This window comes from Eupeodes corollae, chromosome 1, assembly GCF_945859685.1.
Source record: "Eupeodes corollae chromosome 1, idEupCoro1.1, whole genome shotgun sequence".
Lineage (NCBI taxonomy): Eukaryota > Metazoa > Arthropoda > Insecta > Diptera > Syrphidae > Eupeodes > Eupeodes corollae.
The window spans coordinates 42,226,449-42,252,454 of record NC_079147.1 but is presented as its reverse complement, the minus strand read 5'-3'; the positions used below and the strand labels follow the sequence as shown (position 1 = coordinate 42,252,454).

General features: G+C 33.4%; 2 protein-coding genes and 2 non-coding genes across 5 annotated transcripts in view; 1 reads left to right on the top strand and 3 right to left on the bottom strand.

The window, feature by feature from the left end:
* LOC129943422 (uncharacterized) overlaps positions 1-26,006 on the bottom strand; it is a 54,612-nt gene that overhangs the window by 10,028 nt on the left and 18,578 nt on the right. Inside the window, exon 1 of one of the 2 annotated variants that reach the window (XM_056052857.1) lies at positions 6,717-6,879. The exons of the other annotated variant lie outside the window; for it this stretch is intronic. The gene's annotated coding sequence lies outside the window, so the exon portion shown is untranslated. Of the gene's footprint in view, positions 1-6,716; positions 6,880-26,006 lie in introns of those variants that run through there. 2 annotated transcript variants of the gene reach the window in all.
* Positions 901-974, bottom strand: Trnai-aau (transfer RNA isoleucine (anticodon AAU)). Its single transcript has one exon. It is a non-coding gene; the product is annotated as a tRNA-Ile (tRNA).
* Positions 6,243-6,316, bottom strand: Trnai-aau (transfer RNA isoleucine (anticodon AAU)). The gene has a single exon. It is a non-coding gene; the product is annotated as a tRNA-Ile (tRNA).
* Positions 23,900-26,006, top strand: part of LOC129943421 (mitochondrial dicarboxylate carrier) — a 37,979-nt gene continuing 35,872 nt past the window's right edge. Inside the window, exon 1 of the mRNA XM_056052855.1 lies at positions 23,900-24,127. The gene's annotated coding sequence lies outside the window, so the exon portion shown is untranslated. The remainder of the gene's footprint in view (positions 24,128-26,006) is intronic.

The following is a 26,006-nucleotide window of genomic DNA, read 5'->3' as shown; positions in this document are numbered from 1 at the left end:
ACTTCTACATGTAAATTTTCTAAGTCTGATAGTTTGACTACACATTTTAATGTGTCTCTTATATCCTTAAAATTCTCATTAAGGGCTTCTTGCATTACAGCAAGGATATCATTTGCATTCATTGTGTTGTTGGTTGAACTCTTTTTGATTGTATTCGACTTTGCTGGTGATATTTCGTGTGCTTTTCTTTTGTTTTTGTTCATCGAGAATATTGACGTTTAGGTTAAGTTTTAGTTATGTCTTTTTTTATGTTCTTAGTTAAAACAAATTTAATGCCACTTACGATTTTTTAACAGAAATTTATAAAGCAATTGTTTGTCGTTTTTTGCATGTACTTTTTATAATTTAAATACTGTTATTATCGTTTTTTATTAACTTCTAACTTGGGAAGAAAAATTTAACACCTTTTGTCACTTACCAGGGTTGCCAAACTCACCCACGCCCTCATAGAGGACCAAATCATATACAAATCAAACAAATTACAATTACTTCCTATGGGAAGTTTGAACTTACTTTGGAAATAAGCTGTCCATATTTCTTAACTTTGTTGAAGCATAAAGCAAAAATTCGAGCAAGTAACAGCTGTAAGTGTCAAAATAAAGTGTCAAAATAACCTATGATTAAAACGCAGAATTTACTGTCCTAGTTTTTATGAATTTTATATATGAGTGAAATGAAATGAAATTAAAAATGAAAGCATTAACTTTGTTTTTTGGCTGTTTTGGTAATTTCTAAATGGGAACTTTTGAATACAACACCTAAGAAGCAGCTTTTTGCATATGAAGTCATATTTGTTTATATACATCTATTTTTATATAAATATATAATGATCAACTTTATACAGATGGGGGACAGAAATAATTTTTCGTATTTGTTTTTAATAAGAACAAAAAACCAGATTGGCCCATGGGGGGATCGAACCCACGACCTTCGCGTTATTAGCACGACGCTCTAACCAACTGAGCTAATGGGCCAGTTGGGGGTCGGTGGATATTTTTGAAATTTCCATCGATAATAAAGCTTAATAAAAAAAGTTTATTTAAGAAAGCTTAAATTTGTCAATAAGAATTTCACACAACGAATAACTAATAAATAAATAAGGAAAAAGTGTAACTGTTCTATTCTTCCAGTTTCGATATTTATTGATAGACTGCTTGTAAACATTTTCTGTGTTTTTAATCAACTACGAGTATGATGTTGTCAGCTTGACGTTAACAGTTTGGGCTGTAAAAATTAATGTTAAGTTTAACTAATTTGTTTTTGTTTTTAATTAATTTTGTTTGTCTTAAAAAGCTTTTAGACATTTTCGGTTTTAGACTACATTTGCTAAGTAAAGTCACCATCTTTGTCCACTACGTGGGGATCTCAAAATACGTCTAGGAAAAATAAATTCCAAATTTATTTAAAACTTTAAAAGAACGTTCCACTGCAACGAACCTGAAGTAAAGCATAGCGTTCACCTCACCATAACTCATACCACGAGCTAATGCATTGCTATGGTATTTTGACATTCACTTTTTATGAATTTAAATTCACTCACATCCTGTTATATTATATTCATATATCACTAGACTCAGGTTAACCAATTTTCTTCTAGTCCACTGTTAGAAACAGGGAACGGAATTTCAAGCGATTATTTCTTGGCTGCCACTGACTGCAACTTTAATCAATAAGGAAGTTATTTGGAGTACATTCTAATCTTATTTAAAGGAAAAATCAGTTTATTATAGAGTATGTGTATAGTACTTTTTAGTTTTAGTAATAAAAACCAAAGATTACGAAATATCGGGTAAGAAGAAGCTTAAGAATGTAAATGTCGTGATAACGATTTATAAGACACATCTTCCTCCCCTTATATCGTCCAACTGTTGTTACGTCCCTTTTTTTCAAGGTCTTGAAAACGTTGATCAATTCTGAGCAATATTTTGCAAAACGACATGCAGTATGGCTTATTACACTTGATATTATAATTATAATTTTATTATAAAATAATATTTAATAGAGAAAATGCATTCATTTGGTATTAATTAATTCCTTTCATTATTGGGTTGGAAATTACATTTCAATTCTAGTAGCACTGGAAGGGTTCAAGTCTTATATCCACAAAATAAACGCTGGTGTGCTAGAGGGCTCCGTTTTGTCTCCGACACTCTTCCGTATTTTATCAATGGTCTTTTGTCTGAAACTTGTAATCATGAAGATGACAGAACATTCAGCTTTTCATGTTCTAATAGTAATAGAAGTAAACTACCAACGGCAGAGTATGATAAGCTCATTAAATTCTGATCGTTACTCCACAATTGCCACTTTTTGTAGAGTGATCATATATTTGACATCGCCAAAAATCATGCTTAGTGTTTAGTTTTCCTCCAACGGTGCAAGAAGTTTTGTACCACTTTTGATTTGGCTATATTGACAAGGCTTTTATTCGTCTGAAACTTAAAACCAATTATCTTTCATGGGTTGGTTTGCCAAAATTACTCACTTGAGTCTCTTCGACAGAATTAAAAAAATGATAAATGATTGTTGTCTTATTGAAACATTGGTATCTCTTGACCACCGCCACCGCAAGGATTCTTGTCTATCACCATTTTAAAGCTATTGAAAAAAAAGCAATGCTCTAAGTGAAATGTCAGTTGCATTCCTCCCCTTAAACAAAAAAAATAAAAGAGGATACGCCCCACACTGAAAACTTCCCATCTCGTCTGTCGATTTATCTTGCTTAAAAGGTTTGAAGGTTTTCTAGTTTTGTTAAGAAAATTGTTAGTTGAATAATTCTTAAAAATTTAAAAACTATCAACAATATTTTCCATACAATGAAATAGTTTGATTTCAAAATCTAATTTAGTTAATGCGTTTTTTTTGTCGAAAACCAATTTTTACCAATTTTAGTAGCATTTCTTAAATGCTTATATTTCTTATATTAACAAATACAAATAAGATGAATGAAACTAATTCGAGGTCAATATCTTCTATTGTTCACGAGATATCGAGAACCGAACATCATTTTTTACCAAATTTGCGTGCTATTTTTTGTAGATTTTATTTTCTTATGAAAAACGGACTGTTGGATTTTTGAAAAAAAAATGTTTAGTGTTAAAAACAATATTTTCTGTGAGATAAAATTAGTTTGAAGGTAACAATTGAATATCGATTCAAATATCTTTTCAAAAACTTAAAATTAAGGCTTCGAACATATTTTATCTTATAAGAAATATTGTTTTCAACATTCGATAAAATTTTGAAAAAAATCGAATTGACAGTTTTTTTACAAAAAATAATAACCTAAAAAAAACTAATAAAAGTTGGTAAAAATTTATTTTCGACTCAAATATCTTTTCAAAACTTTAAGATATTGGCTTTAATTTACTTTTACTTACTTACTTACTTAAGGTGGCGCTACAGTCCTGTGTGAACTAGGGCCTCACCCAACAAACTTCTCCATCTAGCTCGGTCCCTAGCTAGATGTCTCCAGTTTCGAGCTCCAAGTTGGGTGAGGTCACCATCCAGTTGTGCGCGCCACCTGATCCGCGGTCTTCCTCTACTGCGCTGTTTGAAACCCAGCACATCAGATGCGGCTTCTCTGATTGCATCTTGGCAATGTTGCCACTGGTTTTCGATACATTGTGTTGGCGGCAGAGAACTTCGAGAGAGGTTACTTGTAACTCGATCAGAAAAGGATTTGGCGATCTCTGGCGATTGTAGCCTTTCGACGTTGTATCTTCTCCCAGCACCTCCCTGTCTTGCCTTGGGTCTGGAAATCCAAAGTGCTACCTTAGCTACAACGAGGTAGTGGTTCGAGTCGATGTTAGCTCCTCGAAAAGTTCGTACATCCATAATACTGGAAGCGTGTCTGGCGTCGATCGCAATATGGTCAATCTAGTTGACGGTAGATTGATCTGGAGAAGTCCAAGTTCCTTTGTGGATGTTGAGGTGTGGAAAAATCAAAAAAGCAAAAAGCAAAATCTATGAGCCTGAATTTATTGTCGGAAGTGTTGTCGTGCAGGCTGTTCTTCCCGATTATTCCAATAAAGATGTCTTCCCTTCCTAGCTTGGCATTAAAATCGCCCAGGACTATTTTAATATCGTAGCTAGGGCACTGCTCATATGTTTTGTCTAAGAGCTCGAAGAACATATCTTTGGTGTTGTCGTCTTTCTCTTCTGTGGGGACGTGCGCGCATATCAGGCTAATGTTGCCAAATTTAGCCTTGATGCGTATGGTCAAGGGGCGCTCATTGATGCACCTATAGCTCAAGACTTCTTGCCTAAGTCTGGCTCCAATGACGAATCCGCATCCAAATAAGCGCTGTTGGTTTTCGTGGTAGCAGTCACCATAGTAAATATCGCAGTTTTTCTTCCTCTTTTTGCCCGGCCCATCCCATCGTATTTCCTGGATGACGGTGATATCTGCTTTATATCGTTCTAGGGCCTCCGCTAATTCTTCGGCACGTGGTCTGTTAAGGGACCTAACATTCCACGTGCATATCCGAAGTTCGTTGTCCTTTATTCGTTTGCGTTGGTTGTCAACAGTAAATCCGTCCGTATCCGAGGCTTGTTGGTGTTTCGCAACTTTGAAAGCTTTTACGTGGCCAGGAAGTCACCCCGACGCACAACCCCCAACCTGGAGGGCCAGATCCTTAGTATAACTCCAAGGATGGGGAGCCGGATAAAACCGCTCCTTACAGGCCTGGGCTCCGAATAAGTCGAAGAAGCCCTATAAGGTGTTCACTAAGTAGTTCAACCTTACTGGAACTGCAGACGCCACCGTTGATTCCATCTGGGGAATTCCTCCGCTGCCGTCTGGATAAGGAGAGGTGCCTCAGTGGAAACACCTCTCCCCACCTCTCTCGTTTGCTGCCCCCAACAACTTTCCACTGGGGTTGGAACCCAATCTCCAGTTGAGGTACTAGGCACCCGATGTTCACCACGTGGAGGTGAAAGTAGGAGTTGATAGACAGAGATTGGTTTTAAGAAAAACCTGTGGATGCTTGTGTCCTCTTGAATGCACATGTCTACCATTTGAACATCTTATTAATTTACTTTTATCTTTCAAAAAATATTGTTGTCAACATTCAGTAAAATTTTGAACAAAATCTAATTGACATTTTTTTTCCAAAAAATTAAAAACCGAAAAAAAAATAACAAAAGTTGGTAAAAATTGAATATCGATTCAAATATCTTTTCAAAAACTTGAAATTTAGACTTCAAACTTATTTTATCTTATAAGAAATATTGTTTTCAACATTCTGAAAGATGTTGAGAAAAATCGAATCAACAGTTTTTTTACAAAAAATAAAAACCTAAAAAAAAATTAATAAAAGTTGGTAAAAATTGCTTTCGACTTAAATATCTGTTCAAAACTTTGAGATATTGGCTTTTAACTACTTTTATCTTTCAAAAATTATTGTTGTTAACATTTAGTAAAATTTGGAAAAAATCGAATTGATAGTTTTTGTACAAAAAATTAAAAACCTAAAAGATAAATTTGTATTCGGCGCACCCTTTTCATGTTATCGGTTCTATTTGTTTAAAAAACCAAGTAAACTCGAACTTATCATTATCAATTACCACTTCCACTACTATGAAGCATAGACAAAATTGTACATTTATGATTAAAAAATATGATTTAAAATCATGAAAATAATATTTTTATTTTTAAAATCATGAAATGAAAATAAAAATAAAAATGAACCAGCATAGTGTTCAAATATGCGTTTCGCCCCGGTGCAATGGTTGGGCTCATCAAAAGATGACCATTGCACTTTGTCTTGACGCATATTTTCTCGAATAAATCGAGATTCCATATAATATGAGGTGCATAGAACTACTGCGAATTATATGGTTGCTACAAGTCAAGTTCATTTATGAAACAATTAGATTATTTGAACATTTTGTTGAAGCCACCAAGTTAATTTAGAAAGACAGATTTGATTAACGATAAGTTAAGTTATTTGAGAAATGTAGCTTCCACAATAGGGCCCTAAGATTCTTCTTTAAAATAACCATTTGAATTAGTGCTCATCAGCAACTGAACCGTCTATGTATTCTTATTTAATTGAATGATAATTAGTTTACCGTTTAAAGAGATTCTTTCCTTAGCCGTACTACGCGAACGGTGAGTAATAATTACTTTGGATTAGTACTTTTAACCCATTTCAATCCCAATTCCCAATTCATTCGAAACTGTTCAGGCATCGTGAACGACTTAAGAAAATATATTAAATAAATATAAAAAAGTTACATGGCCCATGGGGGGATCGAACCCACGACCTTCGCGTTATTAGCACGACGCTCTAACCAACTGAGCTAATGGGCCCGATGAAATTCAAGTGACACAGTAAACACACAAATTCTGAGTAAACTTAATTACTTCACTAAACACTGTTCGACTTCTAATAATAACTTAAATTGTTGCTAGCTAGATATTATCTACATATTAACAAATATAAATAAATTGATTTTCATAATAAATTTCTCACAATACAAAACTTTGGTCAACAGACTGGTAGAAGGTAGAAACTTAAGTAGATACATAAAAACAATTTGTAATTATTTGCTGATAAATTGATTGTATTTATTGACCTCGTGTAGAATGTTTTATATTCTTGTTATCACTTTATCGCTCATTCAATTGACATAGAAGATTTTATCAATAAAAAGAATGATAGTAAATAATTGTAAACTTAAACAACAATAAACAAATACAGAAAACTTACACTGGTTCGAGAAACGTTTCTAGTTATAGAACGTAAATATAATGGAATGGTGCAGTCATAAAGTATTTTAAACGCGGGAAATCTAATTTATTTATTATTTTAGCTTAACTTATAGTCGGACAGAAAAAAAGCTTTTATATAGGTTTGGTCTTCTATCCAGAGGCGTAAGCACAAAACTAGTATAAATAAATATGGAAAACATTAACAACAAATAAAAAGCTCTTTGTTTTATACTTGACGACCTTACATAATATTAAAGAGAGAGTATTTACTTTTTAATTTTACGTCTAATATTGAAATTTTAGTATTGAATAATCTTTGAATTTTCGAATATAAAAAGAATAGGTTTTTCAATTTTTAAGTCAAAGGTATTTTTGTGACTAAAACAAGCTTTAGCTAGAAACTAAAACATGTCTTCTAACGAGGGTGGTTAAATTTAAAGGGCAGATGTTGAATGTGAACCACGCCTAAACTACAAGTTTTTTTCTGCATTTCATTTGACATTTCTCAATTTCAGACTAACTTAATTTGAACCATTGAAAGATACACAATCAAGCAAAAGCGTTAAGGTTATTAAGGCTTATTATAAAAACCATTTCAAGCGTCGTAAATGGACAGAATGGTGGCAAGAAATGGCAACAGTTGTTGATCAATTTACGAAGAAAATCCTCTTTAGTGATAAGGGACATTTTCAACTCAGTGAATTCGTCGATTAATAGTGTTTCCGGATTTGGGCGAATGTAATACAAGAGTGATTTTCTAAAAACCAATGCACCAACAAAGAGTGACTGTTTGGTGCGGGTTATGGGCTGGCGGCATAATCGCACCCTTTTTTGTTCCAAAATGAAGCAATTACTTTGGACGGTGTTGGCTATCCTGAGTTGAAACGAACTTTCTTTGGCCCGACTTAAAAGATATAGATGTGGACGATATGTGGTTTCAACAGGAAGGTGCCACTTGCCACACAGCTAAAAAACAATGGCTCTTTTGGGAGATAAATTCATTGGTTATCTCACGTGGTGATAATGTCAATTGGCCGCCAAGATCATATGTATTGACACCGTTGGAATTCTTTGTTGGGGGTAATTTGAAAGAAAAGGTGTACGTTGATAAGCCAGCAACAATTCAAGAGCTAAAGGATGACATAATTCACATTTAAGGCATAGAACCTTTTTACGAAGTGTGCCACAGAGATCGCTGGCTATTCCGCAGATATTTTGTTCCAACCATATTATATTATTATAAAGAAATGAAAGTGACAATAATTTCCTAAATAACTTCTGTTTTATTTAAAATCAACATAGGCCCTTAAAATGTAACCAACCTTTATAATAGTTATTATTAACTTCCTATAGGAAGTTATTGTAAAGGGTCCGATTTGTAAAATTGAAAATTTTGACATTTCTCGACGTTTTAAGGTCCCTAGAGTCGAAATAAAAGATTTTTAGAAAGATGTCTGTGCGTGCGTGTGTACGTTTGTACGTCCGTACGTTCGCGACGTTTTTTTCGTCGTCCATAGCTCAAGAACCAGAAGAGATATAGATTTCAAATAAATTTTGTTATACAGATAATAAGGTAGAAAGATGCAGAAAGGGCTCTCAAGAAAATTGCGTTTGTGGTTTTTTTACCAAAGCAGTTTTAAAAAAAGGTGAACATTTTGGTTAACCCTAAATATCTTACGAACCAAAAACGATAGAGACTTGAATTAAGTTTTAGATACTATATTGTAACGTGATTTTAAAGAAGTATATTTTTTGAAAAAAATCCAACTAACGGTTTTTTTTATAAATCAAAAAAAAAACTGAAAAAAAAATATTGCCACCTCCAAAATCTTACGACTTAAATGTGATTTCATCTCCAAAACAATTTTGTACAACGAAGAATAATTTTTTTGAAATCTGATAAAATTTTGAGAAAAATCGAATTGACAGTTTTTTACAAAAAATAAAAACCTAAACAAAGATTTAATAAAAGTTGGTGATATGTAATTGATTTTCGACTCAAATATCTTTTTAAAAATTTGAGATAATAGATTTTTACTAATTTTTACTTATAAGAAATATTGTTTTCAACATTGGGACAAATTTTGAGAAAAATCTAATTGACAGTTTTTTACAAAAAATAAAAACCTAAAACAAATTGTATAAAAGTTTGTAAAAATTGATTTTCGACTCAAATATCTTTTCAAAAATTGTAGATATTGGCTTTAAACTAATTTAATCTTTTAAAAAATATTGTTGTTAACATTCAGAAAAATTTTGAAAAAAATCGAATTGACAGTTTTTGTACAAAAAATTAAAAACCTTAAAAAAATTAACAAAAATTGGTAAAAATTGATTTTCGACTCAAATATATTTTCAAAAATTAAAAATATTGGCTTCAAACTTATTTTATTTCACAGAACATATTGTTTTCGATATTCAGTAATTTTTATATTAAAATTCAACAGTCCGTTTTTTCATAAAAAATAAAATCTACAAAAAATAGTACGCAAATTTGATAAAAATTGATACGAGTACATAATGACAAACTTTTAAGCAAGACAAATCGACAGACGGGATGGGAAGTTATAAGTGTGGGTCGCCTCTTTTTATTTATAGCTTAAGCTAGATTTATGTGGCTTAAGCCTGTTTTTTAACCTTAAATTACAAATTTTGTTACCAATGTAAGCTTGAGCTAGAATATTAGAGTTAAGGCTATAAAAATATTAAGATTCCTAGACTATAGAGCTGTGACTATTTTTTATATAAAAATTTCTCTTCAGTCGAGGTACACCAAATCACGGAGTTTATAGAAAACGGTTATAAATTAGAGATGATGGTATTTGTAGTTTCTTTCGATTTTTAAAAGAAAATGCGCAGTGGCTTGCTGGTTACTTTTTAGGGGAACCAATAGCATGTAGAGAAGATGCGAATATCTTTGAAATATCTGAGTGAACCTGGGTTTCAGCTTGGTGTCGACAAGATTTTTGAACTCAAGGCACTTTATTATGCAAACATATTCAAACCAATGGGCACAAGGCCAGTAAGATTATGTTAAGGCTCATAATATTTTCATCGAGTCGTAGGGAAGTCGAAGCAAAAAAGGCAAAATGGGCAAAAGCAAATACACGTTCTCTGGAGCTATCGATTGTATATACATACATTGCCAATTCCAAACTTTTAAGATTTCCTTATTCATGACTCGCAGGTCTTGAAAAGATCAACAATATATTCTTTAAGAAACGAGAACATCCAGGAAAATATTATCATTCTTGTAAATTCTAGATACAGTATTACACTTTGACTTTAAATGTCAAGAACACGTTATTGTAGAGAGATGTTTTGCCCAAATACAGCCGATGTTTTTGGACATGTAATCCATAATTTATTTGCTTTTGCTTTTCAGCAACGAAAATTAAATTTTTAGCTTAAGCTTCTTAACCAAAACATATGCATAAGCAAACGAAATTTAGAAATATTAAGCTTCAGCTAAAGGGTTTTTCAATTGGGGCACGTAGATTTTGTCGACTATTCAACATTTGGTGAACAAACAAGGAACACAAGATTAACCGAAAACATCGCCGCGGTCCGTGAAAGTGTACATAAGAACCCGACAAGAACTCGGCCTTTCACAGACTTCAACTTGGCGAATTTTGCGTCGAGACACCCTTACTAGATGCAACTGACCCAGAAGCTCAAAGTTTATGATCAAAGAACACGCCGTTTGCTCGCTGACTGAACTTCGAATCGTTTCGAAAGAGAAAGAGAGAGATGGCTGAAAGATCATCTTTAGTGACGAGGGATATTTTTGGATAAAAGGTTGTGTTAACAAGCAAAATTGTCGTATATGGGACGACACCATCCCACACGAAGTTCGCAGGGTGATAATGCATCCTTAAACTGTTATAATTTGGTGTGGATTTTGGGTTGGTGGTGAAATTGGTCCGTACTGTTCTGAAAACGACGTTAGTGAGGCGGTTATCGTCAACAGCGAGCGCTACACAACGATGATAACTAATTTCTTATGGCCCACATTGTACAATATGGAGACGACATATGGATCCATCAGGACGGTGTTACGTGCCATACAACAAACGCCACGATTGACATTTTGCATAGGTAAAGTTATATCTCGCAGGGGTGATATGAATTGGCCACCAAGGTCATGCGATTTGACCCCGATAGACTTTTTTCTGTGGCTTTTTTTATAAGTCGCAGGTCTATGCAAACAAACCAGATTCGACCGATGCCGATCTATGCGAAAGAATAATTGAAATTTGGAGCATGTACCAACTTTCCTGTAAGATATGGTCGGAAGAAAGCATGCCCGACCATATGTTACAGTTTGCGCGATAGTGATAAAAGGAGACCCTCTAAACTGCACCAACTATAGAGGAATCAGTCTACTTAACATCGCTTATAAAATCTTCTCTGCCGTAATATGTGAACGTCTAAAGCCCATCGTCACCAGGAAAGTCCACAGTGGATCAAATATTCACATTGCGGCAAATCCTAGAAAAAAAACCAAGAACACCAAATCGACACCCACCATCTTTTCATCGATTTCATATGACAGCATTTACAGGGACGAGCTGTATAGAGCCATGTCAAGTTTTGCCATCCCTGCCAAACTCGTCCGTTTGTGCAGGATGACCATGGAGAATTCACGCTGCTCCATAAAGGTTGGAAACAACTTAACAGAACCTTTCGATGCCAAAATAGGTTTTAGACAAGGTGATCCGCTGTCATGCGATTTTTTTAACATCGTACTTGAAAGAATAGTGCAGAGCTCACACGTCAACTCTAGAGGCTAGCATATGCTGATGACATTGACATATTTGGAACAGCTCAGTGTGATGTCAATGGGGCTTTTGTGAGTATTGAGGCAGCGGCGCAAAAAATGGGTTTAACGGTTAATGAGGGCAAAACAAAGTACATGCTGGTGTCAAGAGAGGACAAGGACACCATCGAAACACGCAACTTTGAGGTAGTCAAGAACTTCGTCTACCTATGCTCCGCTGTAAACGCAGAAAACAACACCAGCGCTGAGATCGAACGCAGAATAACTCTTGCTAACCGCTGTTTCTTTGGACTTAGAAAAAAATTCAGTGGTAAAGTAATCTCTCGAAGGACCAAAGTGTTGGTATATAAGACCCTTATCATCCCCGTCGTACTATACGGTGCAGAAGCATGGACTATGACAAAAACGAATGAAAGCACCTTGGGTCGGTTCGAGAGAAAAGTTCTTCGTACAATCTACGGTCCCGTATGCATCGAAGGGGAGTGGAGCTGTACGGGCTGTACAGCGACGTAGACTTAGCCAGAAGAGTAAAAGTCTAACGACTAAGATGGCTGGGTCACGTAGAGCGCATGGAAACCAATGCTCCGGCCCGGAAAGTCTTCGAATCCGCACCCACAGGACAGCGCAGTAGAGGAAGACCGCGGATTAGGTGGCGCGCACAAGTGGAAGGTGACCTCACTAATGACCGAGTTAGACGGAAAAGTTTATTGGGTGAGGCCCTAGTTCACACAGGACTGTAGAGCCACCTTAAGTAAGTATGTAAGGATCTGTAGCACGGTAAGAAGGCGAGGCAAGCATTTGAATGATGTCATATCCTACACTTAATGACATACATGCGCCTTTGAAATAAATATACAAAGAATTTTCTAGCTAAAGTTGATTAGCATTTTCATTTTTGTATTTACTTTAAAACAAGTTTTGGCTACTAGTAATAGCTATTAACATAGATAGTTTTAAATTGGTTAAAAAAAAGTTTAATTTTTTGTATCTATTGAAAGAAGGTGTGCACGATATACTTTTCATGAAATTTTGTACGACCAATTCGCATGTTTGTGGATGGATGGCCTGTGCTCAAAAAGATAAAGACTTTTAAGTCGATTTAAGTGAATTTAGCTATTTATATTTTTAACATATTCTGTCCACAAAAATAGTTTTTTTAACTACGTTTATAAATCTTTTAAAACAAGAAAGTTATGACTTTTTTAAAATAGCTTGAGTTTAATTCGTAGATTTTTGCAAAAGGTACAACAACTTTAATGATGATGAGGATGGTTCGTCTGATGTATCACATTATTTTATTTATCAGATTCAGAAATGTATTTGGTAAAATATCGTAAGTTGTTTTAATGTTCGATATTAATCAAAATTTTTATACTCTTCCTAATTTTTCTAGAACAAAGATTGTATTTTAAAAATCAGCTTATTAAAAAACTACACAAATGGACTTAGATTTAAGAGAATTTAATTTCTGAAAATACATGTATGTCAGATAACTTCACGACTTTCATCTTTAAGATCATAACTACATTATGCATCAGTGGTATGTACATACATTATCATCCATGTGGCATAAAAACTTTTCTAAAGGTGTTAATTTACAAATAGTTGTAATCATCTCTCCAAAAAATAACACGGTCTTAAAACTTTTCTTGGTCATATTAAATTTTTGTAGTGAATTTTAAGAACTTTACTGCGTTTTTGTAGCTTGTCGGTGGTTTTTTTTAAATGTTAAAATGACTCAAAATAATTTTTTTTTATTGCGAAACTCTTTAAATGATCTGTATTTCTGTCTTTAGATGTTTTTTAAACTTAGTGTTCACAATTTTTTAACTGTTTCTGAATTTCCTATCAATAATTTATCTCTAGCTGATGTTCTACTCTATTAGGTCCAAACAAAATATTATTAAAAACAACTATCATAAAATAAAAAAGTGCGTATACGTCCAAGTGCACCATTTTTTATTTCACCAATACAATCACCTTATAAATTTGCTGAAAGTTGCGAATATTAAATAATATTATCCTTAATTGACAGATATTTAAACGACTCTTTTTTTTATAAAAAACGTTTTATGTGAAAGCATTATTTTATAATTAATAAAGAATTCAACAAGATTAAATAAAGAAACTTATTTGCATACACAACAGTGGTGTCATAAGTGGAATTGAGATAAACAAATATGTCATTGTCAGAAGAAACCCTGCAATCGCTTGCATCAGTCTTCTCGGAAGCAATCAATAAAGCATTTGTGGATGCCACTCAGGCGGCGATATCTATGCCACCAGAAACGGCACAACCTCACATCAACCTTCTCCACAATTACCAACATTTTCTATTGGTGAGTATATATCATCTGAATCAGTCGGAGATTATTTAAGGCGATTCAAATGGGCACTCTAACTTAGCAAGATCCCAGCAACCGATTACCCGCATAATGCACGTGTTCCCATGGGAACAGAGCTGAACAATGCCCTTAAAACGCTTTCAAGTCCAACAAATCCAGAAGTCCTTTCAAATGAACAAATAAAAACAACGTTTGTAAATCATTTTGACACAAATATGCTGAGAGCATCAAATTCAGACATATTGTTCAGCAAGCTAATGAATCAGTTGCCAACTTTACGCTTCTTTCGAGGCAAGGCGCTGTGAATTGTGATTATGCTAATTTTTTGGACAGGATGTTGATAGAACAATTTCTGCATGGACTTTCTTGTCGTGAGATGTGAAACAGCCCGACACATTTGCTATTGCATATGAAGCCGCAAAATCAATTGAAGCAGGTCGCTGGCAGGCGAAGCCACACACAAACTGGGATATGCCCCCACGGTTCAAGCGCGGCTAAAAAAAAGCATTACAATCATTTAAAGAACGTCAAGACCCAAATCAAACTTGTAGTGGATGTGGAGGTAGACACTTTAGGAATCAATGCAAATTTCAAGAAGCAGAGTGCCATGCTTGTGGCAAAAAGGGTCATATTACAAGAATGTGAAAACCGCACAAATTATCGAGGACAACGAGGAACAGCCGAGTGATCCAGATGAAATAGTACAATGTCTCGGAATTATTAACCTGGTTGACTCCATAAAGCCTACTTCCACATCAGACACCCTAAAAATCGAAGTGAAAATTGATGGACGTGACTTCGTGATGGAACTATATACTGGTTCACCATCTGCCATCATTAGTTCACAGATTCTTCCAACTATTAAACCATAGTTTTCGTTGATAAAGTCAGACAGGCAGTTCGCAAGTTACACCCGCTACCGACTTAATTGCATCGGACGTATTCCAGTTACTGTAGCGGTTCGTAGATTAAATCTCTATGTGCCGTTCGTAGATTAAATCTCTATGTGCCTATGCCAAAGATATCGACTTGAAAATTTCCTCAGGATTCTATAAAAAGGTGGAATACTCTAATGGGCATCAACAACACATATAATATCTAGGAAAAATGGACGTGTTCGTATTACTGGGAATTACAAGCCAACACTTAATCCACGAATAATCATTGATGAAAATCCAATTCCAAATCTTGAGGATATATTTAATCAAATGAAAGATGCAAGAGTATTCTGCCACTTGGACGTCACAGTAGCCTAATCACATTTACCCATTGACGAGGAGTTCAACTCGTGCTGTATACGGAGCTGCAAACATTCCGGCAATTTGGCAGCGGCGAATCGAAATGGTGTTCAAGGCATTCGAAATGTAAGAATCTTCTTCGACGACATCCTTATTCATGCCAAAAATTTTGATGAAATGTTGGAAGTTGTCAATCTGGTCTTGGAGAGAGTAAGTGAACATAGACTTCATTTTAATCGAAAGAAATGTGTGTTTGCGAAATCATGCGTAGAATTTCTGGGACATAAAAAAGATGTTAATGGAATCCAAAAGTCAGACAAACACACAGAAGCAGTTAAAAAAGCTCTAAAACCTTCCACCTTCGAAGAACTGCAACTATTTTTGGGTAAGGAAAGTTATTATAGTTTTTTTATCCCAGATCTTTTGACTAGAGATCGCCCATTGAGAAACATGCTGCGGTCTGAATCGTGTAAGTGGACACCAGAAGCACACGAAGCATATATGAACATCAAAAGTATTTTAATATCGCCACAAGTCCTTATGCCTTATGACCCGTCACTTCCGCTTCTATTAGCAACCGATGCGAGTAAAACTGGACTTGGAGCCGTCCTTTCACATCTCTTAAGTAATGGACAGGAAAGGCCAATAGCATATGCGAGCTTCACCTTGAGCGCAACAGAACAGCGATACCCTCAGATCGATAAGGAGGCGATATTGTCTGGGCTGTGCAAAAGTTTTTCATGTACTTATACGCTCGCCATTGGAACCTCATCACCGACCTCAAGCCATTGTATCAAATTATGTACCCAGAAAAATTCTTTACCTGTTCTCTGTATCAGCAAAATGGCAAATTATGCTGAGTTCCTGACCAACTTCAATTATGATGTCAAATTCAAAACAACCAAACAAAACGTGAATTCTGATTACTTCTCACGAGCTTCTTTAGAATAATATGTCAATAAAATTTCCTAATCGCAACAAGTTTTTGATTCTGAAACAGAATATGATCTATTCGATAATTTTTTAGTTCATCAAATTCATCAACTGCCACTTAATGCAAAACGAATTGCTCAAGAAACTAGGAAAGATCTATACATTTGGGCAAAATTTGTTCCATACACGAATCAGGTCAATGTCTAGTCCGATCGGGTTTTAAATCGCCTGAGTTCAGCTATAGGTTAGCTGCAAATTGCCTTGTCTTTGAACACAGAGTGGTAATTCCACCAACTTATAGTTTAAAAGATCTTGCAGATCTTCAATTAGCCCATTTGGGAATGGTGAAGATAAAAGGTTTGGCATGATCATTTGTTTTTTGGCCGGGAATTGACGCAGATATCCAACGTATGGCAAGGAATTGTAGCAACTCTACTAAAAATGCACACTTACCCTCCAAGTTTTGAGAAAACCATTGGGAGTATCCAAAAGGACCGTGGGAACGAGTCCATATAGACTATGCGGGACCATTCGCTGGAATGATGTTACTCATAGTATCTGATGCGTATAGCAAGAGGCTTGAAGTTAAAACAACTAACTCTATGACAGCTGGTACTACTATATCTATTATCGATGAATTATTCGCTGCCTTTGGTGTCCCAGTAATGGTGGTGTCTGATAATGGCACAAATTGTACGTCAGCTGAATTTAAAACGTTTCTACGGACAGTTGGCGTAAAATATCATAAGCTTACAGCACCGTACTATCCATCAACGAATGGACAAGCAGAGCGGAGCGTACAAACAGTAAAAAATGCACTACGAACCATGGAAACTACTAAGACCTTACTTCAGTTAAACCTTAATAAATTCCTTCGGCAATATAGAAAAGCACATCATACCACCACAGGCCAATAACCATCGCAGTTATTTTTGGGTCGTTCAATCCGGCCGACTAGTCTAGATCTTCTCAGACCTGATGATATATTTACGAAAGTAACTGAAAAACAAAACTCGCAATACAGTCTTACACTCCGCATTCTTCAACCAGGGCAATTAGTCTTTTCCCTATTAAATAGCCCTCTTATGGAAAAATGGGTTCCAGGAGTTATCAGGAACCGTTTGGGAGACCTTCATTATGAAATCAAGTACCTTGGCAAACAGTTTAAACGCCATATTGACCAGATCAAAGGTCATAAAGATAATTATTCAAATAATCAAGATTAAACTAATGGAACGCAATATGCAGAGCATATCCAGTCAACGATCGCTCTAGTCAATACATCAGACCACCACAAACTCCTACACCACAACAACAGCTAGGTCATTGCGATGAGGAATGAAATAGAGAGGCAAAAGTTCACCTCTAGCCCTGAAAATCAATGATATTATTTCAATGTGCTGAAGTAGGGTGAAGAATTCCCTTTGTAGTGAACTAGTAGCTTCCTCTATACTTTTTCTCTAGATTTGAAGTGGAGCTTTTCGAGCAGAGTGTTAATAAATGCCTTCCATTCCTGTAAATTATCTAAAGTTAGGTTGAAAGAGAGTTCACAAGAGTCCGCTAAGTTTTTCCATTCCTGAAACCATGAGCTTTGCGACTTTATTGTCGAAACAGCAGTCTTTCTTGCAACTTTATCCACATGGCTATACATTAACTTGGTAATGTAGTTGAAGTGCAGTTTAAGTGATGAGAGATGTAAGGGTGATAGACCGGTTTTAATAAGAAGCATGTAGTTAGGTGCTGTGTCGGGTAGTCGGAACTGCCTCTTTAGAAAGAACCTCATGAGTTTTTCAGTGGTTTCAGACTGATTCCAGCCCCATGATTCCGCAGCATACAGCATTATTGATTCAGACGTTGCGAGAAAAACTTTGTATTTTGCACTAAATGCTAGGTCCTTGTTACCATACATATTTTTCCACACCGTCCCAATCGCATTTTTGGATGAAGAAAGTTTTTTTACTAGGTGTTTTTATAGGTTTAAGTCACAGTGTAATTGGTATTCCCTCACAGTTTTAACTTGTTCCGCTCCATAATACCATTTATCGTTTGCAGCCAATCGCCCTGATCCTCTCCGAAACACCATTGTTTTTGATTTGTCATTAACTGAAGAGATTCAGGATATTCGGCTAACATGACAAGATCGTACATCAGAAATTTAATCCGGAAACCTTGTTTCAATCCTATTAAGGCAAGAAACCAATCAGATAGATTTTGCCCATCCCATACTGCATACGTTGTTTTTTTTATAGATGTCCTCAATAATTTTTCCAAATTTTAGAGACATCCCATCTCTAAACAATTTGAACATCAGAGCCTTTCTGTCTATGGAATCGAATGCGGCACGGAAGTCGATGAAACATGCGTATAGTTTTTTTTGTTTACGGATATAAACCTCTGCAATGTTGGCCAGGCTAAATATGTGATCCACTGTTCAGTATCCCTTTCTAAATCCAATTTGGAATTCACTCAGAATATGGTTACTTTCAATCCATGCTGATGTGAGTTGGCTTTTTAAAATTTCCATGAAGATTTTGAGCGATGCGTTGAGAAAAGCAATACCTCGATAGATGGATGGGTCCGTCTTATCTCCTTTTTTGAATCTGGGCAAAAGTATTGATTTTCTAAAAGCATCCGGTGTTTTGCTGCAGTGAAATTATCATTGTACACTTTTGTGAGAAGTGTAAGAAACTCCAATGCTGCGTATTTCCAGAATTCATTTGGGATCCGGTCAATCCCGGGAGCTTTGTTGTCTTTAATTTTGGCTACAACTGCTTCGACTTCAGAGATCTCTATCTCTCTGTCTAGAATTTGATTTTCGACATTTGGTCTAATTAATAAAAAAATCAACAAGATAAAATAAAGAAACTTATTTGCATACAAATAAATAAATAAATTTATTTCTGTATGTTTACCTTTTCAAGACTACGCACTATGTAGGTTTGTATTATAGTGGTAGTCAATTTTCTCGATATTGTTATTTAACTTTTTTAATTTTAATTTTCAATTTCACATGAATTAAAATATTATACTGTACTTAAAAATGTGTTATAATGTATTTTAAATAAAAATCAATTTTCTGGAGAAAAATATAAAAGGATTAAAATAGAGTTCACTACAAACATTATTTTACATATATATTTGGGGTAAAACCTCAATTGCATACATTCCGCACATCTGGTGCATCATTTATGTGGGTAAGGTAGTTCGACACAAACAAAAAAAAAAGTTAACATTCTTTCGACTTTTAAACCGCAAATAACTTTTTGGTCAGTTGACTTGGATCAAATTAAATGGTTTTACATAAATAACTCGATTAAACATACCAATATAGGTATACAACAGTTATTTCCTTATGATTACGCATATTGTAAGTAATTACCTGATTTAACATTAATAAAATTCGTATTTAAACCATATCACTATTTATTTAGTCAAATATGTGCAGGTGCACAAATTTCAATATAATAAATATTAAAGGATTGCAATTAGCATATTTGATGATGAAATATTTTATGTTCAGACATATTTTGCAATGGAATTGATGAGGCTTGACATTCTGAGGACATTAACATCTTGTTGTGTTTAACCATTGACAGAATTGGTGAGGATTGATTTGTACATACAACAAAGGTACTTTTTCCTCCCACTAATGGATGGAAATGGTCGGAAAATATTAAGGTAGAGCAATTTAATTTTATTTGGGAAATTAATTGTAACACCATTGATTGATAGTTTATAAGTACTGAGCTGATTTTATCATTTTAACACACAAAAATGAAACACGAAGAATGAATTGGTATTGATTTAAATTAAGCTCTGGTCATTATTTATTATTTTATTCCTGATCAATAAATACGGATAAGGGACACACAGTACAAGTTCAATAAAACGGAAGCTAAACTCATGCCTCTGCATTTAAGATAAATTGATTTCAGTCAATGCGTTGTTAATAGATTTATCGTATACAAAAAAAATTACACATTTACGATAAAAATACTATACAATAATTAAGAACTGGTAATTTATTAATAGTTCTTTTAGCGAAAAAGTTAGTACTTTGATCATGTTTGAATTTACTGCTAAAGAGTCCCTGAATTTGCAGTTCAATCTTAGAGTATTGTTGCATGACCACACTTCTGGAGGAGAATTCAAAATCTTCCAAGATTACCGAGTGTTTCGCTTCGACGACAGCTGATAAACGAGTGTGTTTCGGCCGAGGAAACAAGAAAAAGACGGACCTGGTTCCAACAAGACGTTGTAATGTGTCATACCGCCCAGCCACAGACACCATGGACTGTTTATACAAAATGTTCGGCAACCAAATAATTTTGCTTAGCGTATAAATTGATTTCTCATGACTTCTCTATTGCAAAATTCAAAAAGGATGAAAAGAAATGCAAATGGTGAGAATAAATAATAATTTGCGTTTATATTTCACTCTGTTCTGTCAATTCCTCTGAGAAAATTCTCAGAAGCCTTTGAAATATAAACTAACTTAATTAATAATATACATAAATTATCGAGTTTTAAATATTTTAAAAATATAGTTTCAAAAATAAACCGACAATTATTAGGTTGAGTTTAAAATTGTTCTAATAACTTTGTCAAGGAATTGGCCGCTATATGTATGAGCAATTTCGAAAAAAAATTTATTTTTTTTTTATTAATTTCTTCCAAATTGTGGGTGTTGTATCCTCAAATTTTGTGGCAACTCCCGCCGTCTTTTCGTGGTGACTTATCTCTTTTAAAAAAGAATATTTTTTTTATTTTTGTCATTAGCTTGTTTCGAAACTACAAACAAATAATCTTTAGAAGTTCTAAAAGTTTCACGCTTATTAACTTCCCATAGGAAGTTATTGTAATGGGTCTGATTTGTCAAATTGAAAATTTTGACATTGGTAAAAATTGATTTTCGGCTCAAATATCTTTTCAAAACTTTGAAATATTGGCTTTAATTTACTTTTATCTTTCAAAAAATATTGTTGTGAACAATTAGCAAAATTTTGAAAAAAATCAAATCGACAGTTTTTGTACAAAAAAAATTAAAAACCGAAAAAAAAATTACAAAAGTTGGTAAAAAATGATTTTCGACACAAATATCTTTTCAAAAATTGTAGACATTGGCTTTAAACTACTTTTATCTTTCAAGAAATATTGTTTTCAACATTCAATAAAATTTTGAAAAAAATCGAATTGACAGTTTTTGTACAAAAAATTAAAAACCTAAAAATATTTTAACCAAAGTTGGTAAAAATTGATTTTCGACTCAAATATCTTTTCAAAAATTTGAAATATTGGCTTCAAACTAATTTTATCTTACAAGAAATATTGTTTTCAACATTCGATAAAATTTTGAAAAAAATCGAATAGACAGTTTTTGTCTTGCTTAAAAGTTTGTAGGTTTTCGTGTTTTGTTAAAAAAACTTTTCAGTTGAATTATTCTTAAAAATTTAAAAATTACCAATAATATTTTAGTTTGATTTCGAAACAACTGACTTAGATTTTTATAAAAAAAATTACTGAATGTCGAAAACAATATTTTCTGTGAGATAAAATAAGTTTTAAGCCAACATTTTTAAGATATTTGAATCGAAAGCAAATTTTTACCAAGTCTTAGTATTGTTTTTTTTTTAAGGTTTTTATTTTTTGTAGGAAAACTGTGAATTTGATTTTTTTCAAAATTTTATCGAATATTAAAAACAATATTCCTTATAAGATACAATTTGTTTGAAGCCAATTTCTCAAGTTGTTGGAAAAGATATTCAAGTCGAAAATCAATTTTTACCAACTTTTGTTAATTTTTTCGTTAGATTTTTAATTTTTTGTAAGAAAACTGTCGAAAAATTCAATTTTTTAAAGATGGAATTAGTTTAAACCTAAGTCTTGAAAAGATATTTGAGTTGAAAATCAATTTTTACTAACTTTTATTAACATTTTTTAGGTTTTTTATTTTTTTGTAAAAAAAACTTTCAATTAGATTTTTCTCAAAATTTAACCAGATGTTGAAAACGTTATTCTTCGTTAAACAAAATTGTTTTGGAGAAAACATTTTTTGTTCGTAAGTTTTTCGAGGTGACAAATATTTGTCTACCAGTTTTTTGATTTATAAAAAAAAGCATAGTATATATACCAGGGTTGTTGCGGATGTACAAATTTTGACATCCGCGGAAGCAGATGCGGATGCGGATTTTTTTAGACTGATTTAAGAATGGCTATGGCATCAGTGTCCGACGGTTTTGATAACTATTCATCAAGTTTTTTCTTAAGCAGTTGAATGATAGGAATCACAGCTGATATAAGTGCCTGAGAACTGCTCATTTCACGAGTAGCTTTTATTTTTTATGAAAAAAAACGGATTGTTAGATTTTTATATAAAAATTACCGAATATCGAAAACAATATTTTCTGTCAAATAAATTAAGTTTGAAGCCAATATTTCAAATTTTTGAAAAGATATTTGAGTCGAAAATCAATTTTTAGCAAATTTTATACATTTTTTTTTAGGTTTTTAACTTCCCATAGGAAGTTATTGTAATGGGTCCGAATTGTCAAATTGAAAATTTTGACATTTCTCGACGTTTCAAGGTCCCTAGAGTCGAAAAAAAAGATTATTAGAAAAATGTCTGTGCGTGCGTGTGAATGTACGTCCGTAAGTTCGCAACGTTTTTTTCGTCGTCCATAGCTCAAGAACCAGAAGAGATATCGATTTCAAATAAATTTTGTTATACAGATAATAAGGCAGAAAGATGCAGAAAGGGCTCTCAAGAAAATTGCGTGGGTGGTTTTTTTGCCATAGCAGTTTGAAAAAAAGGTGAAAATTTTGGTTAACCCTAAATATCTTACGAACGCTAGAGACTTGAATTAAATTTTATATAATATATTGTAACGTGATACCAAACTAGCATACTTTTTGAAAAAAATCAGTATAACGGTTTTTTTATAAATCAATAAAACTGAAAAAAAATTTGTCACCTCTAAAATTTTACGACTGTAATATGATTTCATCTCTAAAACAATTTTGTGCAACGAAAAATAATGTTTTTGACATCCGATAAAATTTTGAGAAAAATCTAATTGACGGTTTATTTTTTAAAAAAAATAAAAATTTTTACGAACTTTAAGTAATATTTTTTTTAGATTTTTATTTTTTATAAAAAAAACTGTCAATTCGATTTTTCTCAAAATTTTATCAGATGTCAAAAACATTATTCTTCGTTGCATAAAATTGTTTTAGAGATGAAATCATATTTTAGTCGTAAAATTTTGGTGGTTACAAATTTTGTTTTCAGTTTTTTTGATTTATAAAAAAAAACCGTAAAATGGATTTTTTTCAAAACATATATTTCTTTGATATCACGTTACAATATATTATATAAAATTTAATTCAAGTCTTTAACGTTGCGAACTTACGGACGTACGAACGTACATTCACACGCACGCACAGACATCTAAAAATCTTTTGTTTCGACTCTAGGGACCTTGAAACGTCGAGAAATGTCAAAATTTTCAATTTGACAAATCGGACCCATTACAATAACTTCCTATGGGAAATTAAAAATATTAGACAAGAATCACAAATTTCAGATGTCACATGTAGTCTTATAAACCTTCATTCTTCTTCTTCTTAACTTAAGCTTTCAATCCAATGGCTTTAAATTATTATTGTACAGAAATTAGAAATGTAAACAATATGACTCCTATCAGCTGACTTCCAATCAATTTATAATGATTCCAACCACAATAAAATTAAGTAAAAAAAACTGTCTACAAGTCGCAAATAAAGCTTTCAATATAATAGATCGTCTAGCTCTAGGTCACCGGCCTGTGCAAAAAAAATAAAAAAGCTTACGCTTTTTCTGGAATTATTCGAAAATTAATAGTTGCTTTCGCCTAAACATTAAAAACAGCGAGTTTTTTGTTTCAGTTATTATTAATCGGAGAGTGGGTTATAAGTATTTGAAAACGTTGTGCCGACGATAATTACGTAAACGTGCGTTTCTCTATTTATTGCTCACTTTTAAAGCAGGAAGCGGGTGCTTTTGTTTACACAAACCATATTTTTGTTATTCGGTTATAAAAACAAACTGCAAAACTAATTTACCCCAAAATTCCAGGTAAAAAATTAATTAATAATCCAAAAAAGAATTAATAAAAACATAATCAAAGTATAAACCATTAAAAAAAAACAATAACTATTCCAATTTGTCCCTGACAAAAAAAAGTGTCAAAGGATTTTAGTTTATTATTATTAACATATTATGTGGATATGTACTTCGAGCGGCGATGTGGATGTGGAAGGCCAGGGTTTGTGTGGCCACATTTAAAATTGTCAGGACAAAACTATTTATATTTTATAATCAAATAGCTATAGACTTAATATGTTTTGCGGTTTATAATCATATTTATTTAAGGTGCGGTGTTTTGAACGATGTTTTTGTTGCTTAAATTGTTATTGCTAAATGAACATATGTGTGACTATCTTTTTATCATGACACAAATTTACTTTAATTGAGGGTTGAATCAAATGCATTTTGAAAACTACATGTGGTGTTCGTTTAGTTTTGATTTATTTAAATAATATCTTGTTATAGTAAACAGCATATGAGATGTGTGGTTTTTGAATGCGATGTGAGAGCAAATTCCAAAACGAGTGAAAGTAATTTGCATTTATTTTACTCAACCTTGTTTTGGAATTTATATTTAAAATTTTGCGTGAAAGTTTTATAGTGATTTATATAAAAAAAAAAAAATCAAGATGTTTTGATACGAGTATAAATGGTGTTTCATGGTCAAGAACGTCAATTGAGTGATGATATTGCATAATATTCTGACATTCATTGATCTGTTTCGTATGATTGTTTCATTTAAATTGAATTAAATAAAAATTAAACAACACTTCATTCAATCCAAATCCCATAGAAGAGAATTATTTAAATTGGCAAACACTTTAATTCAACCAATAACTTTTCAAATACTTGGATATCGTTAACGTCAGTAATAATAAGAAATCATAATTAAAATTGTTTCAATATTTCTAATTTTGGAAAACTAAAAAAGCTCACTATATTTAAAATAATATTATGGTGGGAAAAAGAAAGTCCAATAAATGACAGCTCAGTATTGTTTACTTGCTTGTAGATATGATCTTAACTTGACCAGGGACTCTGTCAACATCTGACTTTTAGACATTGAACTTGACATTGAATGCATCAACTTAGTTTGTTTCAAGGCGGTTGAGTTTTTTTTGTAAATGTTTGCAAACCTGTATCTGAAAGTTTGGTGTTAATTATACGAAAAAGATAATAAAAGATATCATTTGTTAATTATTAAATAAAATCACATGTCATGGTGGTGATGGAATGGTTTTTTTTAAATGTGTCTCAAACGAAAAAATGTATCGATATTTTGTTTGTATATTTTTGGAAATCTACATCTTCAGACATTATGTTAGATAGACGAATTGATATATTTCAATTTAGGCTTTTTGCCAATAATTACCCAGCGATTTCGTAAGAAATTATATTTTTGATGGATAGATATTTGCTTTTGCATAGTTTTTTTTTACTTTCAAATATCGCGAATTCCTGAATATAAGAAATAACTTTCGAACCTCATCGTTAGAACGGTTGTTTTCGAAAAAATAATATTTCATATAATAAAGTGTTCAACAAACTTGTCCATCTAGCTCGGTCCCTAACTAGATGTCTCTAGTTTCGCGCTCCAAGTTGGTTGAGGTCACCTTCCACTTGTGCGCGCCACCTGATCCGCGGTCTTCCTCTACTGCGCTGTCCTGTGGGTGCGGATTCAAAGACTTTCCGGCCGGAGCATTGGTTTCCATGCGCTCTACGTAACCCAGCCATCTTAGTCGTTGGACTTTTACCCTTCTGGCCAAGTCTACGTTACTGTACAGCCCGTACAGCTCGTCGTTCCATCTTCTCCTCCAGTCCCCTTCGATGCATACGGGACAGTAGATCACACGAAGGACTTTTCTCA